We start from the raw sequence: 8,398 nt of genomic DNA on the forward strand, positions 1-8,398 counted from the left end.
AGGGACAGGATTGCTTCGGTGTGGGACATGATCGGGGTGATACCCTCCCTGGAGAGCCTGAACCCCAGGAACTCGACCTCAGTAGCTCCAAATGTACACTTCTCCGCGTTGAGTGTGACCCCGTTTTGCTTGAAGCGCTGGAAGACCTGCTCCAGGCGAGCGTCGTGGAGTGCAGCGGTGGGCGCATGCACCACCACATCATCCAAGTAGATGCTGACCCCCTGGATGCCAGCCAAAATGAGCGACATTATTTTCTGAAAACAGCTTGGGGCTGATGACAGGCCAAAAGCCATGCGCTTGTACCTGAAAACCCCCACATGTGTGACAAACGCTGTGAGGTCCATACTGCCCGGTGCCAGGGGAACCTGCAGGTAGCCGTGACGTAAATCCATTTTACTGAAAATCGTGGAGCCATGGAAATGGCTAGTCAGCTCCTCCGCTGTGGGGAGGGGATACTTGTCAGGGATGATGGCTTTGTTTACGTCTGTCAGATCGACGCATAGACGCAGTCCGCGCCCCCCCCGCTTCTTGGCTATCACCAGGTTGGACACCCAGGGAGAGGCGTTGATCGGTTCTATGACGTCCTCCTTCACCAGATGACGAATCTCCTCCTCCACCGCATCACGGAGGGCCAAGGGAATGCGCCGCAGCGGCTGAATGACGGGTCGGACAGACGTGTCCACCGAGGGCTGGTGCACAAATCCAGTCATACAGCCCAGGCCTTCGAACAGTGTCGGGTGATGGTCAGGCCAGGACGCGGTGACCTGCAGGACGCGTAGACCCCCAGCGTCGGTCAATGTGAAGTCCAGAGCATGAAACAGGTCTAGCCCCATGATGTTAGCCCCTCTCCGTGTGATGTAGAACTCGGTGTCAGGGATGTGTCTCTTTTTGTACTCCACAGGTAGGCAGGCTACCCCTAAAGTGGTGATCGGGGCGTGGCCATACCCCGACAGGGCGTTTGCTGCTGTAGTCAACGGCACGTGACTGAAGAGCCGGTCATAAGTGGACTTATTCAGGAGCGACACTTTAGCCCCTGTGTCCACGAGGAGTGGTATGGAGGCCCCACCCACACGACATGTGCAATGACTGAATGAGGCCTGTGGGCTTTGTACTGTATTGATGGGAACAGCCCCAGACTGTGCGTGATCAGGAGGAGAGCGACACCAGCGCGCAAAATGGTTAACCCTGTTGCAGTTACGGCAGCGCTTGCCTAGAGCAGGGCAGGACAGGTCCCTGGTTGCATGCTTAGGGGAGCCACAGTTACCACAACGCCTTTGTCCATTCTCCCTCTCCTTCGGCGCCCTGTCTGCCACTCTCTGCACATCGAAGTTGTCACCGTCTGCGCCAGCTGCCTCCTGGGCCACGTTCTGAACTCCGGGTGGAGGTGACGTCACAGGCTCATGCACCGCGCGGGAAAACTTGCGCGCCTCAGAGATAGCTGTCTCCAACTGTTTTCCAATCACTACTGCATCAGCTAGTGTCATGGCGTCCGGCTCTAATAACAGTCTCTCCCTCAGTTGAGCACACAATGTTCTTTCAATCAGCTGGTCGACTATGAGTCCATCCTCCAAGTTCCTAAAATCACAATGCTTGGCTAGCTCCCGCAGGGCAGACACATATTGCGAAACAGTCTCACCAGACCTCTGTGCTCTCTGGCGGAACTCAAACCGGTACATCCGACGGCTTCTTCCCGAGCTAAAATGCGACTTCAGAGCCTCGGTAGCAGTAGAGTACTGATCGTCGGCTAATGTAAGCGTAGCATAAATCCGTTGCCCCTCCTGTCCGAGGCAGTGTCGCAGAAGTGCGCACTTCCTAGCTTCTTCCAGATCCTCCAGTCCCAACGCCAATAAATAGTCCTCCAATGACGTTAGCCATCTAACCCATGGAACCGCTGGGTCACCGGGAACAGGTAGAAACGGTGGTGGCGGTGGTAAAACGAAATCAGCCATCCTCGTTCGCCAATTATTATGTTGAGACAATGAACACACGACCGTGTGGTTTCATTACTTTATTCGACTGACTCTTAGGTTACAAACACAGCCCTACCTCGAGCGCTAACCACGCCCGTCTATTAAAGGCACAGTAGCCTACAATGTAACTGCTAGTATGTCACAACCTATACGTAGCATAACAGGACATAACACTGTGTGCTGTATAAGATAAGAGATTCCTTGTTGAATGTTGAAAATAATGTGCTTGTTATTGTTTTCTACAGTGAGGAGCAAGGAGCAGAATAACTGCCTTCAACCAGTTCAGTGCAGGCGAGACATGGAAGGAGGGCTAACCAAGACAGGTGAGAGACTTATTATTATTATTATTATTATTATTAGTGCGTTTGTTTAGTTATAAGTGGGTTTGGTAGACGGTATGAAGGAGGGGGTGCCTCGGCTTGATAGGCCGATGGCGGCTCTCCTTTGTCCTGAGGTGGTGTGGGAGCCGTTACGGAAGCCGGTTCCCCAAGGGAAATCGGCGAGGCGGTTGGCTTACTGGAGTGACCAGTCATTTATCTCCGCGACGCAATCTCTGGCTGCCACTTCTAACATCGCGCAGCTGGCGAGATTCATGTACCCCACTGAATCTCCAAAAAAACTCTGTAGCCGCCGCTGCTACCACCGCCACTGCTGGACCTTCGGCAAAGAAGGCCAGGAGGAAAGAGGGCGCCTCCGCCACTGCAGCCGGCGCATCCACGCTCGGAGGTGACGGTAGGGATCGTCGTGACCAGCCTCCTATCCTTCACCGTCCCTCCGGGGCTCTCCGGGGTTGCAAGTCCCGAGCGGCTCGTGGCAGGCGTCGCTGAAAGTGACTTTTTTCCCTCTGTGGTCCCTTGTGCTTTTTTTGGGGGAAAAAACGCCGGGTCGGCCCGGGTGTCACAGGGTTGGGCGTTATGGAGACCCTTTGTGGGGTACTGGTTGTACCCTGCGTTATCATAAAGGGGCTGGTTTTCCATTATTTTCGCTCCTCTCTTACGCATGGCGAAGAGGGGGCTGTTGGGGTGGTCTTATGGACCTCCTCTGGCATCCCTGTGTGCTTCCCGAGCCGCCGTGCCCGGTCCGAAGTTGTGTTTCATCGACCAGTAGGCCTGGAATAACCCTTTTTGAAAACTGAAACACTTGTACTGCGGTATAGCCAGTGCAGTGGCGGCCCGTACTATCTACTGTTGGGTGGTCGCAGGGGGTTCACGTTAGGTCGAGTTGAAAATGTAACGTTAATAAATGCTCTGGAGCAATCTCTCTCTCTGTCTCTCGGATCAATCCAATAAAATAATGAACACATGTATATGTTGTCATTTTAAACAACTCACCATTCATTCATTCATACATTATGCATCAGCAGCAGCGAAATTAATGTTATAGTTCACAACACAGCAGCGCGTTTTGAAGCGCTATTATCATCTCAGCAAGGCAGCACCGTCAATACTTTCCGTAGCCGCATTTCTCGGAGACACAGGAACACAGCATCGCTGTGTTGAGAGAGCGAGAGAGAGAGAGCGAGAGAGAGAGACTCACTGTTTAGTTTAAAAGTCCAGGGCAGGAGGGCTTGATAAAGTGTATAATCCACTGTCCCACAGTCCCAGACTGTTGATGTATATCCAGACCACTGTCCAGACTGCATCCGCCATATTATAGCTTCTTGTTAGCCAAGTGTTAGCTTAGCACCACACAACACAAGTACTGTGATGATTTCTTTGCCCATTTCCGCGTCGAACACACTGCACTACCTGGCGTTCTATCGCCATGCTCTAAGAAAAACTCTAACCTTAACCAACTTTGAAAGAGTGCCTAAGCATAACCGTCGAAAGAACTTGCCGTCACGCTCTAAGACAAATAGCTGCATCACAACAACACAAGTTACACAACAGCTACAACAGAAACTGACGTCGGCCAATCAGAGAGTGTCTCCGCGAAATGCGGCTACGAAAAAAAAAACTGACGTCGGCCAATCAGAGAGCGTCTCCGCGAAATGCGGCTACGGAAATTATAGACGCTGCTAAGGCTGCTGGCTTAGACCGCTTCAACTACTTAAAATGAGTAAATATTATTCATTTTAAACATGTTTATATTATTTATAGGGCTATAAAACAAAAAACAAAAAATAAAGATTTCTTGTTCATCTCTCTTTTAACCAGGGTTAACCAGGGGGGTCGGCGCCCGAGCGCCCCTAGTGGCGAGCCGCCAATGAGCCAGTGTGTACCCGCAGGTGTGTTTTGGAGTTTTTTCTTGAGGGGTTATAGGAACAACCACTGCATGTGGTACCAAGAGGGTGGTTGATTCCCTGGTGTGTTGGAGCAGAGTCAACTCCTGGGTTACCCGGTTGAGTGTGCCCCTGCACGTTCATGACGTCTGCCAATCGTGTCAGCCTTCTCTGCCTCGGCCCCTCTGGGTCTGGGTTTTTTGGTGGAGGCTTTGTCATGGTGCGCAACAATGCCAGCATACGCCCCTTCCGCCGGGGTGCTGTTTTCAGTTGACCCCTTTGGCGCCTGTCTCGTCCGCAGTGCTCCAGGCTCGGGTCAAACGCCTGCTGCCTGGTTTGAGGGTTCGACCCCCTCTGGGGTCGTCTCCCCGGTGCGCTGCCTGCTTCCGCTGTAGTGTAGCCTTTTGAGTGCTTCGAGTTACGGCCATGCTGACTGCCTGAGTTTGCCAGGGTCAGTGTGCCAGGCGACATACTAGTGGGGGGAAGGGCCCGCTCTTGGAGGGGCCCTGTCCGAATACGCTGGCGATGTGGGGGGCGGTGTCACTAAGTGACCGCCTGGTGAAATCTTGATGCTGTTACGTCATTTACCTCTCCGGGCCCCCTTTTTCTGGGGGATCCAGTCCCTTCAGTGGGTCTGGGTCTTCCTTCGCGCTCCGCTGCTACGGCCTTGCCACAGGGTTGAGTTTTCTCTCGACCACGTGTTTTTGGGGGCAGTAACGAGGTTTGTTCCTTCCGTTCGTTCCCTGGTGGCATGCGGGTTGTGCGTGTGCGTAGTCGTGGGGTCAAGCCACGGTCTGCTCACCCTGTGCATTGAGTTGCTCGAGTTTCTCTTCGCACGGTCGGATCCGTCTCCCTCCCGTCCTCTAATAGGGGGGGTATCCTCCATTAGGGAGGGTCGGGGGGGCTCGGTCCTCCCCGGTTCTGATGGTTGTGGGGGGCCTCAGTGGGGTACATTTGTCGAGCTTCAAGCTCCCGCTCAGCTCCCGTAGTGCAGATGACGCTGAGCGGAAGCTAGTAAGATATAGAACGTAAAGTTATGAATATAACCAAGTTCTATGAATTCTGGTGACGCTCAGCGTCAGGACGCCACTGCGGCCCTTGATCTCGCCTTGTGGTGAAAGTTTGGGAAGGAGGCGAGTAGGTGACCACACACCTGCTTATGAAGGTAGCGGATAGGGGTGTGGCCAGACGGATGTTGGGATGTAAAGGTACATTGTGGATTTTTATTCAGTGCATATGCACAAAGTGAGATTAGTGCAGATGACGCTGAGCGTCACTAGTATTCATAGAACTTGGTTATATTCATAACCTTACGTTAACCCTTTACTATCACACTACCGTCTGTAGTGTGATAGTAAAGGGTTAACCTTCTGTAGTGTGGTAGTGAAAGGGTTAACCTTCTGTAGTGTTGTAGTGAAAGGGTTAACCTGTCTGTAGTGTGATAGTAAAGGGTTAACCGTCTGTAGTGTGGTAGTGAAAGGGTTAACCGTCTGTGTGATAGTAAAGGGTTAACTGTCTGTAGTGCTGTAGTGAAAGGGTTAACCATCTGTAGTGTGATAGTAAAGGGTTAACCGTATGTAGTGTGATAGTAAAGGGTTAACCGTCTGTAGTGTGATAGTAAAGGGTTAACCGTCTGTAGTGCTGTAGTGAAAGGGTTAACCGTCTGTAGTGTGATAGTAAAGGGTTAACCGTCTGTAGTGCTGTAGTGAAAGGGTTAACTGTCTGTAGTGCTGTAGTGAAAGGGTTAACCGTCTGTAGTGCTGTAGTGAAAGGGTTAACCGTCTGTAGTGCTGTAGTGAAAGGGTTAACCTTCTGTAGTGTGGTCGTGAAAGGGTTAACCCTTTGTCGTGTGGCAGTGAAAGGGTTAACCTTCTGTATTGTCGCAGTGAAAGGGTTAACCTTCTGTATTGTCGCAGTGAAAGGGTTAACCTTCTGTATTGTCGCAGTGAAAGGGTTAACCATTTGTCCGTGCAGCAGTGAAATGGTTAATCATCTCTAACAACGGGGATCTTCTAAGCTAACGTGTATCAATTAGATTTTATATCAAACAAAAATGGTGACATGGTTTAAATGTTGTCTTAACCCTTTTCACTGCCACAGTGAAGGTTAACCCTTTAGACAACCCTTTAGGTTAACCCCTCATCCCTCTCTCCCCCTCATCCCTCTCTCTCCCTCTCTCCACCCTCTCTCCCCCTCATCCCGCTCTCCCCCTCATCCCTCTCTCTCCCGCTCTCCCCCTCATCCCCCTCTCATCCCGCTCCACCGCATCCCTCTCTCCCCCTCATCCATCTCTCCCTCTCTCCCTCTCTCCCCCTCATCCCTCTCTCCCCCCATCTCCCTCTCTCCCTCTCTCTCCCCCTCATCCCTCTCTCCCCCTCAACCCTCTCTCCCTCTCTCCCCCCTCTCTCCCCCTCATCCCTCTCTCTCCCCCCTCCTCTCTCCCTCTCTCCCCCTCATCCCTCTCTCTCCCCCTCATCCCTCTCTCCCCCTCATCCCCTCTCTCCCCCTCATCCCATCGTCCCTCTCTCCCCCTCTCCCTCCCTCCCCCCTCTCTACCTCTCTCCCCCTCATCCCTCTCTCCCTCTCTCTCTTTGTTAAATGTGGAGAACACAGGAACAGCTTGCTCTCGTTCTACGCTGCAGTAATCACTACATTACAACCAGACGTACCCCCCCCCCCCCCCCCCTTCGTCTGCCTTCCTCCGTTACTCCATCTACGTCAGAAGGGCCACTATAGAGCCAGGAGCGTGTGTGTGTGTGTGTGTGTGTGTGAGTGTGTGTGTGTGTGTGTGTGAGTGTGTGTGTGTTGTAATAAATGGTAAATTTGTTCCTCACATTTGACCCATTCAGTCACACACCATGCAAGGTGTCAACCTGCTCATCAGTGGGTAGTTAGGGGTTAATTGTCTTGCTCAAGGACACATCGACACGCTGCCCGGGAGGAGCGGGAATCGAACCGTGTGTGTGTGTGTGTGTGTGTGTGTGCGTGTGTGTGTCTGTGTGTGTTAGTGTGTGTGTGTGTGTGTGTGTGTGTGTGTGTGTGTGTGTGTGTGTGTGTGTGTGTGTGTGTGTGTGTGTGTGTGTGTGTCACCACCACAGTGATGGAAACACGTTGGTTGTTTAGTTTGTGTGTCTTTGTGAACGACACGTCGACTGGACCTCCTCGCGAGATAAAGGAGCTGTTTTGGTATTAGGGGTTATGGTTAGAGAGTTAAAGGTTAAAGGTCATGGTTAGGTTAACGATAAGGATAAGTGTTAGGGCGTTAGGGCGTTACGTTATGGTGGGTCCTACTAATCACCACAAAGTACCACAAAATACCACAAAATACCACAAAATACCCCAAAGTACCCCAAAGTACCGCAAAATACCACAAAGTATACCCGAAAATACCCCAAAGTACCACAAAGTACCACAAAGTACCCCAAAATACCCCAAAGTACCACAAAATACCCCAAAAGACCCCCAAATATCCCAAAGTACCCCAGAATACCCCCAAAGTACCCCAAGGTTAAGGGTTGAGGTGTTTGTGGAATGAATGGAACTCTATGGAATGTCAAGTATACCAGATATCTGCACGCGCCAAATAGCTCCCGTTTAAAAGATTTAGATTTTCCACGCAGTGACGTCTTGAGCAAAATATTCCCCCTCAGACTCGGAGCCAGAAGAGCCTCTCGCTTCCAAACGTCACGGCGGAAAGTAAAAGAAATACTTTAAATGGGAACTATTTGGTGTGTGCAGATTTTTTTTCATCATTTTTCTTATTAGTCTATGGAATGTCCCCACAATGCATGAAAACATGCTCTGTGTGTGTGCGTGCGTGCGTGTGTGTGTGCGTGCGTGCGTGCGTGCGTGCGTGCGTGCGTGCGTCCGTGCGTGCATTTGTGTGTGTGTGTGTGTGTGTGTGTGTGTGTGTGTGTGTGTGTGTGTGTGTGTGTGTGTGTGTGTGTGTGTGTGTGTGGGTGTGTGTGTGTGTGTGTGTGTGCGGGAGTTGGGGGTATTATGCAATGCCTAGGGCTGCAGATGTGCTGTGGAGGAGAGGGCCTGGGGTGTGTGTGTGTGTGTGTGTGTGTGTGTGTGTGTGTGTGTGTGTGTGTGTGTGTGTGTGTGTGTGTGTGTGTGTGTGTGTGTGTGTGTGTGTGTGTGTGTGTGTGTGTGTGTGTGTGTGTGTGTGTGTGTTGTGTGGTGATGGGTACCAGACCATTGTTGA

Source organism: Notolepis coatsorum (assembly GCF_963971535.1).
Source record: "Notolepis coatsorum genome assembly, chromosome: 1".
Lineage (NCBI taxonomy): Eukaryota > Metazoa > Chordata > Actinopteri > Aulopiformes > Paralepididae > Notolepis > Notolepis coatsorum.